The sequence below is a fragment of the Crinia signifera genome, chromosome 19, assembly GCF_055691185.1.
Source record: "Crinia signifera chromosome 19, ASM5569118v1, whole genome shotgun sequence".
Lineage (NCBI taxonomy): Eukaryota > Metazoa > Chordata > Amphibia > Anura > Myobatrachidae > Crinia > Crinia signifera.
Window position 1 is genome coordinate 70747997 of NC_139226.1, and position 22057 is coordinate 70770053.

Sequence of the window (22057 nt, forward strand, 5' to 3'; positions counted from 1 at the left end):
ATTGTACAGTTTTTTTTACCTTGCGATCCCGATGCGCGCTCCTGTGACAGCACAAATCGAAACCCAGATAGATAGGGCAGCAATGACTATAGTGCAAATCTAATGCAGATTGTATGAATTGCATGTAAAAAGTACAGAGATAGCAAATATTGCATATCTTAAGTTGAATAGCAAGGGAATCTAGCAAGGGAATCTCACCTTGTGTGCACACCATTACAGGTTATAAATTAATTAATAGTATATAATTTTCCATTCACCTTAAAATTCATGATCTTATTAAAAGTTCTCTTCACAGTCCTGCACATCAGACAACTACCACAATGAAAAACCCTTTTGTGCGTACACTTTGTCTGGTTCTATACTTCTATGTACCCGTTTGTCTCTCAAAGAAGGGCCTTTTTTATAAATAAAGGAGGGGTGAGGTGGTATTTCACCAGATAGAACAGGGTCATGTAATAAAATATTCCAGGTAGCTGTAAAAAATGTTTCAATATCTTTAAACAAAAACGATATCGATGACATAAAAGACCACTGGAATTTATTGTTAGACCACTTCTTTTTTTTCACTTTTAGAAGCTGTTCTTTCTCAATAGTTTCTAATCTGACCTCACAGACAGACGAAATTGTTCAATTTCTCTTTATACACCTGAATTGACTGAAGGGAATGCCCTCCAGCCAATTCTGATGGTGTAGACTGGTGTGTTCAATAAAACTATTGGAATTGGTTTCTTTCCTGAAAGTTTTAATTTCCAGGCTTCCATTGTTAACATACTGTAAATAATGGATCCAAGAATGAAATACTCTCCTGGCTTGTTGTAAACGTGAGATGAATAGACATTTCATTGGAATTAAAGTGCTACAAAAAGTGTTGAGTGCTTTTTCATCAGTCTCAAAAGAATAAAATATCATCAATAAAATGTTGCCAGGATACCAGGCCCACCCCCAGCACACCACCTTGCCACACCTGGTGCTCCTCCCAGTAGGGAGTTGAATGGGTTGGCGTAGTTGGGGGCAAACCTGATACCCATAGTAGTACATATCATTTCAAGATAAAAATCACCATAAAAAATTAAATAATTGTTGATTAAAATCAATCTGATACCTTCTAATATAAACATTTGTAAAGCAGGTTGAAGCTTGGAGTACGTAGGAGGCTGCAGGGTGTGAATGCTCCGCTAATTATCCAGATAATCCTGAAAGAGGGGTTGCAGGCATACCTGATCTGCTCCTGCTCACCCCCTTCCTCCACTGTCCATTGTGGGCTGCTCCGTGTCCATGGTAGGCAACAGGTGCGGCCACGGCAGGATCTCTGGCCCAGTGCACGCTGTCTGTCCGGCTAAGGTGTGCTTGTGATCGGGCGCCATCTTGAGTGGAGGTCCGATTTGTGACATGCTCTTCTGGCCACTCCTCTCCTGTGCTGCCCTTCTGGCCGGTGGGTGTTTGGCAGGACAGGTCACCTGCGGACTGTAACCCTTAAATGGACAATCCGTCCTCCATCCAGCGGCACCTTCTCTCACCTACTGTAACTGACATATCCTGCAGAAGAACTGTTGTAGCTGCGATATCCTCTGTTGGTGAGTGGGGAAAGTGGTTTCAGCACTGTGAGGACTGAGTGTCTCTCTCTTGGAGCCCATTCAAACATATATAACACCGGTTATGCTTTAAAGACTGCCTTTCTGTGTCTGGTGCTCCTAGCCCTGATTACTGCCTGTGCTGTGTTGGAGACGGTGTTGGAACTTTTTACTAAATATCATATCATCATATTAATCTGGTAGTATGATACTTCACTGAATCTCCCATCTTCTTGGTGGTGTGCAAGCCACCACCATACTGCTGGGATATTCTACTGCCTACCACCGCTGTCATGGCTGATCACCTAAACTTGCTGCTCAGGGCGATAACTGTTTCTACCCAAAGAATTGTCGCCAAACTTGGATCTGTGGTCGCCTAATTGTCACATCCTCTCTCTATGACCTACATACTGCCTGAATCCAGGTCTCTCTTGGACCTATCCAGCTGGGATGAGATGTTATCTGGTATCTCCAGTGATGGTTCCATATCTCCACAGATTTCAGCCTATTGTGAGGCACTGTCTCCTGTTGTCAATACTGATGTATTAACTACTACCTGAAGATCCCATCCCATACCGAAACATTCTACTTTATGGAACTTCTTATCCAGAATTTGGTTGTGCTTTTTTGGATTCCTGCAGTGGCCCCAGTCGAGATGTCCCGGTGTCTTTATCTGTTATGTGTATATGCTTGGGTTTGTGTGAAGGGAGAAACTTTCCTTAATTTGTCTCTGATGTTTACAGAGGCGTGGCCGGACTAATGTTTTCAGCTCCTGTGTTTGTTACTCTAGTGCTATAATTATCTAGTTTTACATTCAAGCAAAGTGAAAACTGTATTGTTTATTACATTCTTTAGATAGTCTCGGTCTGTTCTCCTTTTTTCTATATTTAGATTCTAAAGTGATTGCCCCAGTTAGTATATGTGTATGTTATCCTTTCTTTTACTTTTGTTCCTTTTTTTTATTGGGAGGGATGGGAGGAGCCAATTAGATTAGTGTTAGCTAGGGTTATGTCTATACTGTATATCCTGGTGTCAGTGTGAGAGTCCTGAAGATCCCAGCTACACATCCTAGCGCAGCGAGCCCCGCACGGGGACGCGGAATACATGTAAAGTCATACGGGTGCGCTCACCACGCTTCGGGCTCGGTGGCTCGCTGCGCTCGCCACACTATATAAAGTCAACTCCATGCCGACGTGGATAGTGGGGGTATGAAAAGGTCGGAGGACGCGTACCGCTGCGCTCGCCACACTTCGGGTTGGCGTTCATAGTGGGGGTGCATTTAACATTGTAAGCCCCCATTAGGGTGCTTATACAATTAAAAATCGTATAGGGGGCTTATACAATTTAAAATTGCATCGGGTGTATGGCATGCAATGCAATTATATGTCGTATGACTTAATATCGTGGGCGCCGTGCTAGGAAACAAGTACCAGATTGAGTGTAGTGGGAAGTGAGTTAAAGGGATAGCGTAAGTATTTAGACTAGTATAGAGTTCCTGGCAGATGACAATTTACTGCAACCCGAGTATCCTAAACTATGGGGTTGCAGTATATTTCCAAATACTGTTACTATATGACTGTGCTCCTATATCTCCTTTTGTCTTAGTTGCCTGGATGGCGCCTCAGGGCAATAATGTTTTATGAATATAGCCGAAGGGAGCCAATACTTTTTCACTCGCCTTATATATTTCTATTATTTTGTGTATGTACAATTTTTTTTTTTATCCCATTGTCCTATGTTCATTTTGTCTCTGTCGGGAACCTATTGTTTGTTGGTTTTTCTATGCTTAAAAAAATGTAATAAAAAATTACTCAATTAAAAAAAAGCAGGTTGAAGCTTACTCTTTTCTAAATAGAAGGACACTGCTCTCAAACCATGATTTATGTCAATGACCATATGGAGTGTGCTGACATCTGCACTGCATATGTACATGAATACACAGAAAAAAGAAGACTTGTGTTGGGGGCACTGGTTTAAAGAGATGGATGCATTGGTTATATTATATTAAAAATTAGCTTTTATTAAATCACTTAGAAAAAGGTCCCATAGTACCCCTCCAATTTAGGTATGAACGGGGTTTAGGAGTTACTGAGGAAAAAATATAATAATTTTTCCACGATTTACAGACAACACATAGACAAACTAACATATATTAATTGCACACAGAAGAATAATATTTATGTATCTCTAAATAATACTTGTACCCATATGATTCAATTCAAGGCAGTCAATAATTATTTCTTTCTAATAAGTTGCCTAATATTAGCTCCAGAAGTTGTCGACACAGTAAATTTCTGTTATAATCTGTGAAACGCTATGAGATACTGTTCCTGGGGAGTATTATACATAATCACTTATATTACTTTGAGTATTATAGATCCCAGGTAAGAGAGAGAGTTAATTAAACTGTGAGCTCCCGGCAAAGTCCTCTGCTTATTTTCCTGTTCTCACCATCTTGTTGCAGAGGATGGTGAGATGTGGAAATTTTGAAAGACAGAGATGCTAGTTACTCAGAAATGACAGGTTATAATTTCCTTCTGCTGCTTGCCTTGATAAAGCTGCATTGTGGGAAGCAGCGAAACGCGTTGGAGACCCCACCACATATTGGACTCTGCCTTGCTGGTATTGTCCACCATTGGACTTATCTCCAAGTCTCATTTGAGACCCCACTACTCATCGGACCCCGCTTTGCTGGTAAAACCCACTACCGGACTTGATCCCCAGTCCTGTCCTATTGGGAACCACCAGGAAACCATTCCTCCATAGGAACCGTGGACTTATTCTCAACTGTCCGATACGGTCATCCACAGAGAGGACCCCCCAACAATTCCCCTTCTCCTCAGTCTTGGGAGTCACTCCTGGCCCCACGGGCTTACCATCAGGCTGCACTAACACTGCACAGGAGCCTAACAAGTTTATTCCATGACCGAAAACATCTATCAGTGACAACTTCGCTTGGAAACACCTCCAGTGGCCACGGAACATTTCACATCATTCCAGGCCACCAACTAGAGAGGATCCAATATCACTGGCTGTGCGGTCCAGCATCACTTATATCGTCTTACCAGCCCATTGGGGCCCTATGGACCAAATCTCTCAATATTGAAAGTTGGAATACTTTCCTGTCACCAGGATTGGTAACTATACCAGATATCCAATACCAATTGCAATTATGTATACATGAAAACCAGCAGGCAGAGTGTTTTTATATATTTTATTTTATTTTCATTGTTGTATTTTTATAGTGTATGTACATGCCAATTTTTGCTTATTCATTTTATATATGGACAGATTGTCCAATTAAATAAAACAATTTGTACAGATCATCCAATCTCTTAATTAAGTGTACCATAATATATTTCACCTAGCGCTGCCACAGAACTTCGTTCTGACACCCTGTTTTTTCTTGCCTACATTGGTTCAGCAGCACTGATGTCAAATAACATTTGCAGTGACGCTGTCCCGCTGCCAGCTAAGTGAGAGAGGAATGAAAAGGAAAGTAGTTTCTCTGTGCGAGTTATACAGAGAGTGGCTGTAATTAATTGACAGTTTTTTAGAAACAATTTATCTCAAGTTGCTGCTTAACTGTAACATTTACACAGTATCAATTACGATTGCACAGAGGAGAAAAAAGTTTAATAGAGATTGACAGGGTAAAGTTTTCCACATGGATTCTGCTGTCATCTCATCTTTTACAAGCGGATGAGGGATGGGAGATCGTTGGTCTACTAGAATATCCAATGTGCCTACATGATGTATAATGTAATTATTATTCCATTGACAAAAAACCTTACGGTTTCACATGTCCCATTAAGGCTTCTTACACATGATCTGGCATTTCAGAAACCTGTTGTAACTCTTCCACTCAAACGCCAAAAAGCAATGAAATTACGATCATTAAGGCTGACGCCTTAATGGACGTGTTCCTTGCGCAATACAGATATGGTACGCCATCACAGCCTGTGTGTAAGTGCAGATTCAGCACTCTCACAGAGTGAGATTGCTGTCACTCACACAATGGTGGAGCTGCTAATTCACAGATTTGTGTGCTCATTGGAATACACACATGCAGTCTATGCAACTGAAGGTCTGAGCAGTTATGTGGCACACTCATCCTAATAAGTACCTGCAATCATCTAAAACTGTCTAGCCCACTGAGTTACTATAGTGTTCATTCTAGCACCCACCATCTTTGAAAACCCATGCAGTTCTGCTTCCCTGCCTGGGGTGTATCTGTCTGCTGTAGTGCTTCTAGCACAGTGTGATCTGTATATCAGCACTGAAAACCAGACCTGTGCTAGAAACACTACATCAGACAGCAACACCCCGGACAGGGTGGAGGAACTTCATGGGTTTTCAAAGATAGCGGGTGCTAGAATAAACAAAATTACTAGAACTATCCCACTGAGGGTCCAACATCTTTCACACTCACTACCTATATCCATTTCATTTAGTATTCACGTACAGTTACCAGAAACATCTTTCATAATTGCAAAAACTATAATACTCCCAACTACTATGCATCTACACTTTCTTCTCCTATACACCTTTATGCTGCTCTGTCTTCCCTGATACCTACTGCTGTGTGTATTCCCTCATCTGCACCAATGTGTCTTTCCCCATCTGTGCTGCTCTGTCTTTCCACACAGATGCCACTGTTTCCTTCTATCTGTGACACTGGCTTCCCCTCCATTAGTGATACTCTGTCTCCCCCTCCATCCATGCTGCTCTGCCTGCCTCATCCATGACAGTTTCCTTCCATCTGTACTGCTGTCTCCCCTCTCCATCTGTACTGCTCTGTTTTCCCTTTATCCCCTTTGCTCCGAACCCCCTCCCCCATCAGTGCTGTCTTTCCTCCAACTGCTCCTCTGTTTCCCACCCAATCGCATCACTCTGTCTATACCTTCCCCAATCTGTGCCACTGTTTTCCACCCATCTGCTTCATTAGTCCCCCATCAGTGCTGCTTAGCCTTCCTACCATCTACACATTTGTATTCCTCCCCATCTGCACCACACTGCCTCCTACCCCAATTAACACCACTTTTACCCGATCCTCTCAGCTCTGTTTACTGCTCAGACCTTCAGTTGCATAGACTGCATGTGTGTATTCCAATGAGCACACAAATCTGTGAATTAGCAGCTCCACCATTGTGTGAGTGACAGCAATCTCACTCTGTGAGAGTGCTGAATCTGCACTTACACACAGGCTGTGATGGCGTACCATATCTGTATTGCGCAAGGAACACGTCCATTAAGGCGTCAGCCTTAATGATCGTAATTTCATTGCTTTTTGGCGTTTGAGTGGAAGAGTTACAACAGGTTTCTGAAATGCCAGATCATGTGTAAGAAGCCTTAATGGGACATGTGAAACCGTAAGGTTTTTTGTCAATGGAATTTCATCGCTTTTTTTAATTTATTTTTTTGTTAATTCAAGAGCACACACGGGGGCACTGGGGGTGGGACAGAGCACACACAGGGGCACTGGGGGGTGGGACAGAGCACACACGGGGCACTGGGGGGGGGGGGATTAGCACACACGGGGGCACTGGGGGGGGACAGAGCACACATGGGGCACTGGGGGGGGGGCAGAGCGCACACACGGGGGCACTGGGGGGGACAGCGCACACATGGGGGCACTGGGCGGGGACAGCGCACACACGGGGGCACTGGGGGGGGACAGCGCACACACGGGGGCACTGGGGGGGGTCAGCGTACACACGGGGGGCACTGGGGGGGCAGCGTACACACGGGGGGCACTGGAGGGGGTCAGCGTACACACGGGGGCAGCGTACACACGTGGGGGAAATGGGGGGGGCCAGCGTACACACGGGGGCACTGGGGGGGGGGCAGCGTACACACGGGGGTGCACAGCGTACACACGGGGGGCACTGGGGGGGACAGCGTTCACACTTGGGGCACTGGGGGGGCAGCGTACAAATGGGGGGCACAGCGTACACACGGGGGGCACTGGTGGGGGACAATGCACACACAGGGGGCGCAGCGTACACATGGGGGGCACTAGTGGGGGGACAGCGTACACACGCTGGGCACTGGGAAGGGGACAGCGTACACATGGGGGCACTGGGTACACACAGGGACATTGGGGTGGGGGACAGGGTACACACAGGGACAGTGGGGGACGGATTTACCTGGGTGCAGCTACTCCTCTGATGACAAGGGTGGCTTCTTTCTGACTTAACGGTGGCGGAGGCAACTCAAGGAAGCGCCTGAATCTGGTCCGCAGGCTGTCGAAGCACCTCAGTCCCGGCGGTACCATGAGGAGGTCAGCGTCTGGGCAGGAAATATAATAATAATAATATTAAAGGGCACAGCGTACACACGGAGGGGGGCACGATGTACACATTAGGGTACACATGGCGGGTGGGCACAGCGTAAACGCGGAGGGGGGCACGGGGGGACAGCGTACACACGGGGGCACTGGAGGGGGCAGCGTACACACGGGGGACACGCGGGGTACAGCGTACACGCGGGGGGCACAGGGGTACAGCGTACACGGGGGGTACAGCGTACACGCTGGGGGCATGGGGGGCACAGCGTACACACGGGGGGCACGGGGGGTACAGCGTACACACGGGGGCACGGGGGGTACAGCGTACATGCGTGGGCACTGGGGGGGTACAGCGTACACGCGGGGGGCACTGTGGGGGTACAGCGTACACACGGGGGGCACTGGGGGGGGGGGTCAGCGTACACACGGGGGGCACTGGGGGGGGTAGCGTACACACGTGGGGGAAATGGGGGGGCCAGCGTACACACGGGGGGCACTGGGGGGGGGCACTGAGGGGGACACAGCGTACACACGGGGGGAACAGCGTACACACAGGGGGCACAGGGTGGGGGACAGCGTACACACTGGGGGCACTGGGGGGGTCAGCGTACACACGGGGGGCACTGGGGGGGGGCAGCGTACACACGGGGGGCACTGGAGGGGGTCAGCGTACACACGGGGGCAGCGTACACACGTGGGGGAAATGGGGGGGGCCAGCGTACACACGGGGGGCACTGGGGGGGGCAGCGTACACACGGGGGTGCACAGCGTACACACGGGGGGCACTGGGGGGACAGCGTTCACACTTGGGGCACTGGGGGGGCAGCGTACAAATGGGGGGCACAGCGTACACACGGGGGGCACTGGTGGGGGACAATGCACACACAGGGGGCGCAGCGTACACATGGGGGGCACTAGTGGGGGGACAGCGTACACATGCTGGGCACTGGGAAGGGGACAGCGTACACATGGGGGCACTGGGTACACACAGGGACAGTGGGGGACGGATTTACCTGGGTGCAGCTACTCCTCTGATGACAAGGGTGGCTTCTTTCTGACTTAACGGTGGCGGAGGCAACTCAAGGAAGCGCCTGAATCTGGTCCGCAGGCTGTCGAAGCACCTCAGTCCCGGCGGTACCATGAGGAGGTCAGCGTCTGGGCAGGAAATATAATAATAATAATAATATTAAAGGGCACAGCGTACACACGGAGGGGGGCACGATGTACACATTAGGGTACACATGGCGGGTGGGCACAGCGTAAACGCGGAGGGGGGCACGGGGGGACAGCGTACACACGGGGGCACTGGAGGGGGCAGCGTACACACGGGGGACACGCGGGGTACAGCGTACACGCGGGGGGCACGGGGGTACAGCATACACGGGGGGTACAGCGTACACGCGGGGGGCATGGGGGGCACAGCGTACACACGGGGGGCACGGGGGGTACAGCGTACACACGGGGGGCACGGGGGGTACAGCGTACACACGGGGGGCACGGGGGGGGTACAGCGCACACGCGGGGGGCACTGTGGGGGTACAGCATACACGCGGGGGGCACTGGGGGGTACAGCGTACACGCGGGGGGCACTGGGGGGTACAGCGTACACGCGGGGGGCACTGGGGGGGTACAGCGTACATGCGGGGGGCACTGGGGGGGGTACAGCATACACGCGGGGGGCACTGGGGGGGCAGCGTACACATGGGGGGGCAGTGTACACACGGGGGGGGCACTGGGGGGACAGCGTACACACGGGGGGCACTGGGGGACGACTACAGTTTACACATGAGGGCACTGGAGGGGGGCAGCGTACACACAGGAGGCACAGGGTGTGGGACAGCGTACACACTGGGGGGACAGCGTACACACAGGGGGCACAGGGTGGGGGACAGTGTACACACTGGGGGCACTGGGGGGGGCAGCGTACACACGGGGGGCACTGGGGGGGGCAGCATACACATGGGGGGCACTGAGGGGACAGCGTACACATGGGGGCACAGCGTACACACGGGGGGCACTGGTGGGGGACAGCATACACACGGGGCACTGGTGGGGGGACAGCGTACACATGCTAGGCACTGGGGGGGACAGCGTACACACTGGGGGGGAAGCGTACACACGGGGGGCACTGGGGGGGGACAGCGTACACACTGGGGGCACAGCGTACACACTGGGGGCACTGGGGGGGACAGCGTACACACTGGGGGCACTGGGGGGGACAGCGTACACACTGGGGGCACTGGGGGGGGACAGCGTACACACTGGGGGCACTGGGGGGGGACAGCGTACACACTGGGGGGGACAGCGTACGCACGGGGGGGGGCGGGTACACACTGGGGGCACTGGGGGGGGCAGCGTACACACTGGGGGCACGGGGGGGCAGTGTACACATGGGGGGCACGGGGACGCAGCGTACACATGGAGGCACTGGGACGCAGCGTACACATGGAGGCACTGGGAAGGGGACAGCGTAAACACGGGGTACACACAGGGACAGTGGGGTGGGGGACAGGGTACACACAGGGACAGTGGGGGACGGATTTACCTGGGTGCAGCTACTCCTCTGATGACAAGGGTGGCTTCTTTCTGACTTAACGGTGGCGGAGGCAACTCAAGGAAGCGCCTGAATCTGGTCCGCAGGCTGTGGAAGCACCTCAGTCCCGGCGGTACCATGGGGAGGTCAGCGTCTGGGCAGGAAAAATAATAATAATAATAATAATAATATTAAAGGGCACAGCGTACACACGGAGGGGGGCACGATGTACACATTAGGGTACACATGGCGGGTGGGCACAGCGTACACGCGGAGGGGGGCACGGGGGGACAGCGTACACACGGGGGCACTGGAGGGGGACAGCGTACACGCGGGGGGCACTGGGGGGGACAGCGTACACGCGGGGGGCACTGGGGGGGACAGCGTGCACGCGGGGTACAGCGTACACGCGGGGGGCACGGGGGGTACAGCGTACACGCGGGGGGCACGGGGGGGTACAGCGTACACGCGGGGGGCACAGCGTACACGCGGGGGGCACTGGGGGGGTACAGCGTACACGCGGGGGGCACTGGGGGGGGTACAGCGTACACGCGGGGGGGCACTGGGGGGGTACAGCGTACACGCGGGGGGTACAGCGTACACGCGGGGGGTACAGCGTACACGCGGGGGGTACAGCGTACACGCGGGGGGTACAGCGTACACGCGGGGGGTACAGCGTACACGCGGGGGGGGGTACAGCGTACACGCGGGGGGGGGTACAGCGTGCACTGGGGGGGTACAGCGTACACGCGGGGGGCACTGGGGGGGTACAGCGTACACGCGGGGTGCACTGGGGGGGTACAGCGTACACGCGGGGGGCACTGGGGGGGTACAGCGTACACGCGGGGGTACAGCGTACACGCGGGGGGCACTGGGGGGGTACAGCGTACACGCGGGGGGCACTGGAGGGGTACAGCGTACACGCGGGGGGCACTGGGGGGGGTACAGCGTACACGCGGGGGGCACTGGGGGGGTACAGCGTATACGCGGGGGGCACTGGGGGGGTACAGCGTACACGCGGGGGGCACTGGGGGGGTACAGCGTACACGCGGGGGGCACTGGGGGGGTACAGCGTACACGCGGGAGGCACTGGGGGGGTACAGCGTAGACGCGGGTGGCACTGGGGGGCAGCATACACACGGGGGGCACTGGGGGGCAGCATACACACGGGGGGCACTGGGGGGGCAGCGTACACATGGGGGGGCAGTGTACACACGGGGGGGCACTGGGGGGACAGCGTACACACGGGGGGACAGCGTACACACGGGGGGCACTGGGGGACGACTACAGTTTACACATGAGGGCACTGGAGGGGGGCAGCGTACACACAGGGGGCACAGGGTGTGGGACAGCGTACACACTGGGGGGACAGCGTACACACAGGGGCCATAGGGTGGGGGACAGCGTACACACTGGGGGCACTGGGGGGGACAGCGTACACACGGGGGCACTGGGGGGGGCAGCGTACACACGGGGGGCACTGGGGGGGGCAGCATACACACGGGGGGCACTGGGGGGGCAGCGTACGCACGGGGGGACAGCGTACACATGGGGGGCACAGCGTACACACGGGGGGCACTGGTGGGGGACAGCATACACACGGGGGCACTGGTGGGGGGACAGCGTACACATGCTAGGCACTGGGAAGGGGACAGCGTACACACGGGGGCACTGGGGGGGGACAGCGTACACACGGGGGGGCACTGGGGGGGAAGCGTACACACGGGGGGCATAGCATACACACGGGGGCACTGGGGGGGACAGCGTACACACGGGGGGCACTGGGGGGTACAGCGTACACACTGGGGGCACTGGGGGGGGGACAGAGTACACACTGGGGGCACTGGGGGGGGACAGTGTACACACTGGGGGCACTGGGGGGGGGACAGCGTACACACTGGGGGCACTGGGGGGGGACAGCGTACACACTGGGGGCACTGGGGGGGACAGCGTACACACTGGGGGCACTGGGGGGGGACAGTGTACACACTGTGGGCACTGGGGGGGACAGCGTACACACTGGGGGCACTGGGGGGGACAGCGTACACACTGGGGGCACTGGGGGGGACAGCGTACACACTGGGGGCACTGGGGGTGACAGCGTACACACTGGGGGCACTGGGGGGGGCAGCGTACACACGGGGGGCGCTGCGTACACACGGAGGCACTGGGGGGGGACAGCATACACAATTGGGTCACTGGGGGGGACAGCGCACACACGGGGGGCACTGGTGGGGGACAGCGCACACACGGGGGGACAGCGCACACACGGGGGGCACTGGTGGGGGGACAGCGTACACACGCTGGGCACTAGGAAGGGGACAGTGTACACACGGGGGCACTGGGTACACACAGGGACAGTGGGGTGGGGGACAGGGTACACACAGGGACAGTGGGGGACGGATTTACCTGGGTGCAGCTGCTCCTCTGATGACCAGGGTGGCTTCTTTCTGACTTCCCGGTGGCAGAGGCAACTCAAGGAAGCGCCTGAAGCTGGTCCGCAGGCTGTGGAAGCGCCTCATTCCCGGCGGTACCATGGGGAGGTCAGCGTCTGGGCAGGAAATATAATAATAATATTAAAGTACACAGCGTACACACGGAGGGGGGAACGACGTACACACGGGGGGTGGGCACAGCGTAAACACGGAGGGGGGCACAGCGTACACACGGAGGGGGGCACAGCGTACACACGGAGGGGCGCACAGCGTACACACGGAGGGGCGCACAGCGTACACACGGAGGGGCGCACAGCGTACACACGGAGGGGGGCACAGCGTACACACGGAGGAGGGGGCACGGGGGGACAGCGTACACACGGGGGCACTGGTGGGGGCAGTATACACACGGGGGGTACAGCGTACATGCGGGGGGCACTGGGGGGGTACAGCGTACACGCGGGGGGCACTGGGGGGTACAGCGTACACGCGGGGGGCACTGGGGGGGCAGCGTACACACGGGGGGCACTGGGGGGACAGCGTACACACGGGGGGCACTGGGGGGGACAGCATACACACGGGGGGCACTGGGGGGGGGGCAGCGTACACATGGGGGGGGCACAGCGTACACACGGAGGGGCGCACAGCATACACGCGGAGGGGGGCACAGCGTACACACGGAGGAGGGGGCACGGGGGGACAGCGTACACACGGGGGCACTGGTGGGGGCAGTATACACACGGGGGGTACAGCGTACATGCGGGGGGCACTGGGGGGTACAGCGTACACGCGGGGGGCACTGGGGGGGTACAGCGTACACGCGGGGGGCACTGGGGGGTACAGCGTACACACGGGGGGGCACTGGGGGGACAGCGTACACACGGGGGGCACTGTAGGGGACAGCGTACACACGGGGGGCACTGGGGGACGACTACAGTTTACACATGAGGGCACTGGAGGGGGGCAGCGTACACACAGGGGGCACAGGGTGTGGGACAGCGTACACACTGGGGGGACAGCGTACACACAGGGGGCACAGGGTGGGGGACAGTGTACACACTGGGGGCACTGGGGGAACAGCGTACACACGGGGCACTGGGGGGGCAGCGTACGCACGGGGGGACAGCGTACACATGGGGGGCACTGGTGGGGGACAGCATACACACGGGGGCACTGGTGGGGGGACAGCGTACACATGCTAGGCACTGGGAAGGGGACAGCGTACACACGGGGGGCACTGGGGGTGAAGCGTACTCATGGGGGCATAGCATACACACGTGGGCACTGGGGGGACAGCGTACACACGGGGGGCACTGGGGGGGACAGCGTACACACTGGGGGCACTGGGGGGGACAGCGTACACACTGGGGGCACTGGGGGGGGCAGCGTACACACTGGGGGCACGGGGGGGCAGCGTACACACGGGGGGCAGGGGGCGCAGCGTACACACGGAGGCACTGGGGGGGGACAGCGTACACAATTGGGTCACTGGGGGGGGACAGCGTACACACGGGGGGCACTGGTGGGGGACAGCACACACACGGGGGGCACTGGTGGGGGGACAGCGTACACACGCTGGGCACTAGGAAGGGGACAGTGTACACACGGGGGCACTGGGTACACACAGGGACAGTGGGGTGGGGGACAGGGTACACACAGGGACAGTGGGGGACGGATTTACCTGGGTGCAGCTGCTCCTCTGATGACCAGGGTGGCTTCTTTCTGACTTCCCGGTGGCAGAGGCAACTCAAGGAAGCGCCTGAAGCTGGTCCGCAGGCTGTGGAAGCGCCTCAGTCCCGGCGGTACCATGGGGAGGTCAGCGTCTGGGCAGGAAATATAATAATAATATTAAAGTGCACAGCGTACACATGGAGGGGGGAACGACGTACACATGGGGGTACACACGGGGGTGGGCACAGCGTAAACACGGAGGGGGGCACAGCGTACACACGGAGGGGCGCACAGCGTTCACACGGAGGGGCGCACAGCGTTCACACGGAGGAGGGGGCACGGGGGGACAGCGTACACACGGGGGCACTGGTGGGGGCAGTATACACACGGGGGTACAGCGTACATGCGGGGGGCACTGGGGGGGTACAGCGTACACGCGGGGGGCACTGGGGGGGTACAGCGTACACGCGGGGGGCACTGGGGGGGCAGCGTACACACGGGGGCACTGGGGGGGGACAGCGTACACACGGGGGGCACTGGGGGGGCAGCGTACACATAGGGGCACTGGGGGGGCAGCGTACACACGGGGGGGGCACTGGGGGGACAGCGTACACATGGGGGGCACTGGGGGGGACAGCATACACACGGGGGTCACTGGGGGACGACTACAGTTTACACATGAGGGCACGGGGGAAGCGTACACATTGGGGGCACAGGGTGTGGGACAGCGTACACACTGGGGGCTCTGGGGGGGGACAGCGTACACACGGTGGGCACTGGGAGGGGGACAGCGTACACACGGTGGGCACTGGGAGGGGGACAGCGTACACACGGGGGACACTGGAGGGGGACAGCGTACACACAGGGGACACTGTTGGGGGACAGCGTACACACGGGGGACACTGGTGGGGAGACAGCGTACACACGCTGGGCACTGGGAAGGGGACAGCATACACACGAGGGGCATAGCGTACACACTGGGGGGCACTGGGGGGGGGCAGCGTACACACGGGGGCACTGGGGGGGACAGCGTACACACGGGGGGCACTGGGGGGGCAGCGTACACATAGAGGGGCATAGCGTACACACTGGGGGGCACTGGGGGGGCAGCGTACACACGGGGGCACTGGGGGGGACAGCGTACACACGGGGGGCACTGGGGGGGCAGCGTACACATAGGGGCACTGGGGAAGCAGCGTACACACGGGGGGGGCACTGGGGGGACAGCGTACACATGAGGGGCACTGGGGGGGACAGCACACGGGGGGCACTGGGGGACGACTACAGTTTACACATGAGGGCACGGGGGGCAGCGTACACATTGGGGGCACAGGGTGTGGGACAGCGTACACACTGGGGGCACTGGGGGGGGACAGCGTATTCAAGGGGGGTACTGCGTATACACGGGGGGCATACCTGCTGGCCTGGCGTGATCAGTTTCTGCTCAGCAAGACGGAGGGTCCCGGAGAGGTCTCCTCGCTCCTGGCTAAGCTGGAGCGCCATGCTGTGGGTGTGCGGCAGGATGGGGAGCCCCCCGGGAGCTGCTGCCTGTCACCGGCTGGAGGAGTGTGTTGACACTTCTCCCCGATCTCCTCCAGCAGCAGTAGCGGCATTAATCCCCCCCCCGGGAGCCGCTGCCTGTCACCAGCAGCGCCGGGTATGCGGCGGGATGGGGAGCCCACCCAGGAGCCGCTGCCTGTCACCAGCAGTGCCTGGTATGCGGGCAGTGCCGGGTATGCGGGGGGGAGCCCACCCGGGAGCCGGGGGGGAGCCCACCCGGGAGCCGCTGACTGTCACCAGCAGCGCCGTGTATGTGCCAGGTTTGCGGCGGAATGGGGAGCCCACCCGGTAGCCGCTGCCTGTCACCAGCAGCGCCGGGTATGCGCCCTCTCTTAGGCTCCTTCCTGCCCGCATGCACAGCTCCCACAGACACGCAGCGGCCCCTCACTCACTACTGCGCCAGGCCACAGCTCAGACCAGGTCCTTTAATTCAGGTCTCAATCCCCCCTGCTCTTAACGGGAACAAAAATATATATTTACTCGCGCCGGACACAAAAGTCTGTGAGCGGCCATCTTGGTACACCCAAGTGACGCCTATTAAGTACTCCCCCTGCTGGCGGCAATGTACTGCGCATGCGCAACAAGTTGGAGCTCCTATCTCTATAATGGGGCATGTTTCACTAAATTAAAAAAAAACTGTACCTATCTGAAAAGTCTGAACCCCAAAAGGCACTACACTGGGACAATATCTACCTAATAAAACAAACACCAAGTCTCAATTGTTCCTCTACCCTGAGTTATGCCTTCCCAAAAAAACCCTCATAGACTAACATGGGTGACAAAGTGTCATTTCGCGAGTGTCAGGAAAAAACTGGCAGTTGGAAGTTTAGATCGCTCCCAATTGGTCATTTTTTAATATTTCGCCCTGAAATTTGGCACGCAGCACCGGGTGACGATTCTACGCGTACATGCCAAATTTCAGCTCAGTATGCCCTGTCACTTTTGAGGTGCAGTCCCTCAAACACCATGCCCCCATCCGAAAAGTTCCCTATGGGAAAAATCCGTTCGTTGGATTCAGCCTTAATATACTACCGTGCCCTTATAATATAAAAAGATTCTTTTGACCTCCCACCTCATTAATTGACTGACTTTATCATTTTATCATATTATTTTCCGTTTATGAAACTCCTATTTTTTGACATAACATAATATAGTATTATTTATACATAAAAATACCCCATGGAACTAGTTATTACTATTATTATTATTTAAAATAAATTCTTCATCAAAATTATTCATCTTAAAGCCCAACAAGTCAATAACAATCCCTATGATAGGTTCTTACTACACATTTGATTTAAAGAAATTTGACAATAAATATGTCCACCATGTACACATACGGATTTAACAAATGTTAAAAATGGTCTTTAAGTAAAATTATAGTCCACACCGTTTGGAATATAACACTCTGCTCAGTAATTTCATACAAATCTGGGTATGTTTATACGCCTATTTTATATTATGAGTGCCTTTTTTATATAGATGCAGATATATGTATATTAATTTATTTCTCTCCTTTTTCTACTCTATTCCAGAATGATTTTGTACCTGATTTGCTAATAATCAGGCTCATTGTCCGTTATTTAAGCTCCAATTAGGACCATTAATTTATATTTTATATAAATTTAAAATTACCTGATTCTTAGTATCTTATATTACATCAAAATGAATAGTTTTTTATTAAACGAATATAAATACACTCCGTGCTACTGTGAATAAGCTGTAAGCTACTACTGTTCTAATCAAACTAATTATTATCCTCTCCGCTTCCTTTTTTTCAAAAAATGCGGACCAATTAGTTAAATCTGCGGGGATAAATAGAGAAAACCCCAGCACCTCAAAGACAGGAAGTGATCAAGCCATGTACGGGCGAAACGCGTTTTCCTGCACTTCGGCACACAGCCCTACCCATATGCAACTTGCTCCGGGACGGAGAGACACACTGCCGGCTAAAGGGACACTGAACAAGCCAGACTCGTATGCATGGACCAAATTAGCAGATTGTTCCTGCACTTCGGCACACAGCCCTACCTATAGGGAACCTGCTCCGGGACGGAGAGACATATTGCCAGTTAAAACCCGCTCCTAGACGGAGGGACAGAGAGACGCTACCACTATTAGTAAAAGGATATTAAAAGAGCCAGACCAGTGCCGTTTCTAGAGGCGGACAAGCCGTGCAGCAGCCCGGGGCGCCGCACGGCTTGTCCGTCTCTAATAAACAGCCGGGGCGCCCGGCAGCTCCCCCCAGCACCGCCTCCCTTCCTCTCCCTCCCAGCTCCGCCTCCCTTCCTCTCCCTCCAAGCTCCGCCTCCCTTCCTCTCCCTCCCAGCTCGCCTCTCACGGTCACCGGCGTCCGCCGCCGGCGCCGCTGATTTATTTCCCAGGGGAGGGGAGGGGAGCGCATTGTGCGTCTCTCCTTCCCCTCTTTCACTATGTCACTGGGCTGTCAGCCAATCAGGAGACAGCCCGCGATGTATGAATGGCTGAAAGCTCAGTGAAGGGGAAGGAGAGAGATGTGATGCGCTCCCCTCCCCTCCCCAATGAAGATGAAAAAGAGGCAGCAGTATAGGCGATGGAAGCAGGGGGAGACGCAGACAGTGAGTCACTGTATGCTGCTTCCGGCACTGTGGGGCATATATCTGTGACACTGAGGTGGCATATATCTGTGGCACTGTGGGGGGGCATATTGGGCACTGTGGGGGCATATATCTGTGGCAAAATGGGGGCATATATCTGTGGCACTGTGGGGGCATATATCTGTGGGGGCATATATCTGTGGCACTGTGGGGCATATTTGGCACTGTTGGGGCATAGCTGTCACTGTGGGGGCATATATGTGTGGCGCTGTGGGGGCATATGTGTGGCCTTTGGGGGAATAGCTGTCACTGTGGGGGCTTATATGTGTGGCGCTGTGGGGGGCATATCCAGCACTGTGGGGGCATATATGTGTGGCACTGTGGGGGCATATTTGGCACTGTGGGGGCATACCTGTGGGGGCATATTTGGCACTGTGGGGGCATATATGTGTGGCACTGTGGAGGCATATTAGTAAACGGCATCAGTTGTGCGGCAGCGGCTCGTGGGGCATAATGTGTAATGGGCATTACGGTGTGGGGAGTATTGCGTAATTGCCATCCCAGTGTGGGGTGTAATGGGCATCACAGTGTGGGGTCTAATGGGCATCATGGTGTGCGACATAATGTGTAATTGTCATCACGGTGTGCAACAAAAATGTGTAATTTTTATCACGGTGTGCGGCGTAATATGTAATTGGCCTCATAGTGTGCGGCATAATGTGTACTTGTCATCACGGTGTGCGACGTAATGTGTAATTGTCATCACGGTGTGCGGCGTCGTGTGTAAATGGCATCATGGATAAATAGTGTATAATGATTTAAGTAGCCTGTCATTGTTTGACCTTGATCTGTGAGGCGTACTAGGTGTGATGTAAGGTAATTGTTTTCCTGCCAGGCCAAGCCCTTATATTAAGCCACACCCCTTTGGAATTAAGCCACACCCACTATTTCGGCGCGCGCCTTCGGCGCGCGCAATTTCGTCTATTCCATGTTATGTATTTTTTTTGGGGGGGGGCGCATTTTTTTTTCTTCGCCCTGGGAGCTAAATTGTCTAGAAACGGCCCTGAGCCAGACGTACGTATACCGGCTGTACCAATAGACAGCAGTGGATCTACACGAACGGTCGGTTTCTGTCCTGCCGCTGGCAGCAATATTCTGAAAATCAACACCAGATAAGTAAAACAAATACATACTAAAGCAAATGCCACGCACTTAGACTTCTGCTAATATACTTGCACTAACAAGATTGTGACCGCACCTCAAACGCTTATTACTGGTGATATAATATTCTAGAAACGCACTGTGTGGAGCAACACAGCTCTAATTAGGCAGCAATATCAGCGCTGCCTTAGAACTATGGTTATTGCATGTATATGTATAAAAAATTAATCAATACTGGTACCTTGTGACTATGATCCATAACTATTAATCATTAACGCTGGAATCTATACTGGTATTAGAGGGCTACTCACTATTACTTTTCTGTGGATCTCTCTCACTCGCGGGACCGGTAGTACATGTCCTGCAATACGTATCAGCAGCAGGAATTTTTGTCTACATGTTAAACGCAGAGAAGTAGAGAATCTACACTTAATCTATCCCTTTTTCAGACTGACAGGGGTCCCATAAGATCTCTCATCCCTCATCCGCTTGTAAAAGATGAGATGACAGCAGAATCCATGTGGGAAACTTTACCCTGTCAATCTCTATTAAACTTTTTTCTCCTCTGTGCAATCGTAATTGATACTGTGTAAATGTTACAGTTAAGCAGCAACTTGAGATAAATTGTTTCTAAAAAACTGTCAATTAATTACAGCCACTCTCTGTATAGCTCGCACAGAGAAACTACTTTCCTTTTCATTCCTCTCTCACTTAGCTGGCAGCGGGACAGCGTCACTGCAAATGTTATTTAACATCAGTGCTGCTGAACCAATGTAGGCAAGCAGCAGAAGGAAATTATAACCTGTCATTTCTGAGTAACTAGCCTCTCTGTCTTTCAAAATTTCCACATCTCACCATCCTCTGCAACAAGATGGTGAGAACAGGAAAATAAGCAGAGGACTTTGCCGGGAGCTCACAGTTTAATTAACTCTCTCTCTTACCTGGGATCTATAATACTCAAAGTAATATAAGTGATTATGCATAATACTCCCCAGGAACAGTATCTCATAGCGTTTCACAGATTATAACAGAAATTTACTGTGTCGACAACTTCTGGAGCTAATATTAGGCAACTTATTAGAAAGAAATAATTATTGACTGCCTTGAATTGAATCATATGGGTACAATTTAGAGATACATAAATATTATTCTTCTGTGTGCAATTAATATATGTTAGTTTGTCTATGTGTTGTCTGTAAATCGTGGAAAAATTATTATATTTTTTCCTCAGTAACTCCTAAACCCCGTTCATACCTAAATTGGAGGGGTACTATGGGACCTTTTTCTAAGTGATTTAATAAAAGCTAATTTTTTATATAATATAACCAATGCATGCATCCATCTTTTTAAACCAGTGCCCCCAACACAAGTCTTCTTTTTTCTGTGTATTCTTGTATTACTTCTGACTTAGGGGAGCACCTCCTACCCTAAATACTTTATAGCCACTAACAGCTATTAATAGAGGGTATAGGAGCATCTACTGCCTAGCAACTTTCAAAGGGTACATTGTACTACTAGGCAGCAATCCAGTGCGAAATCACACAAACCCATATCTCTGCATATGTACATCCCTGCTTCCCGTTTAAGGTTTTAAGCTCAGATGAGATGTCTATTCATCTCACGTTTACAACAAGCCAGGAGAGGATTTCATTCTTTGATCTATTCATTTATGTTAACAATGGAAGCCTGGAAATGAAAACTTTCAGGAAAGAAACTGGTTCCAATAGTTTTATTGAATGCACCAGTCTACACCATCAGAATTGGCTGGAGGGCAATCCCTTCAGTTAATCCACACGTATGAATAGAAATTGTACAAGTTCGTCTGTCTGTGATGAACAAATAAAGAAGGTATCATTACAACTTCAGAATAAAGGTTATGCAATAGAATATCTTGAAAGAGCTGAAGTCAGATTAGAAACTGTTGAGAGAGAACAGCTCCTAAAGCTGGGTACACATATATACAATCCCTGTTTTCTTGCGACCGTTCGACCGACCATAGACACGACGGACCATCCCCAAACAACAGCCGATACGCGCGTACACACCTGTACAATTTTACTTGCGACGTTCGATGTACTCCCGTCCAAACAGTCGCAAGAAAAAGATTGTACCACCGTACACACTCTCTCGATTTGGGCTATTGACACGATATATATAAACAAAAATATCATAATGGGCTGGGTTAAGGGCATACCAAAACAAAGAGGCGTGAGTACAGAACCTAAACAAAAGTCGGGGTACGCGTCTACAGTCAGCCGGCA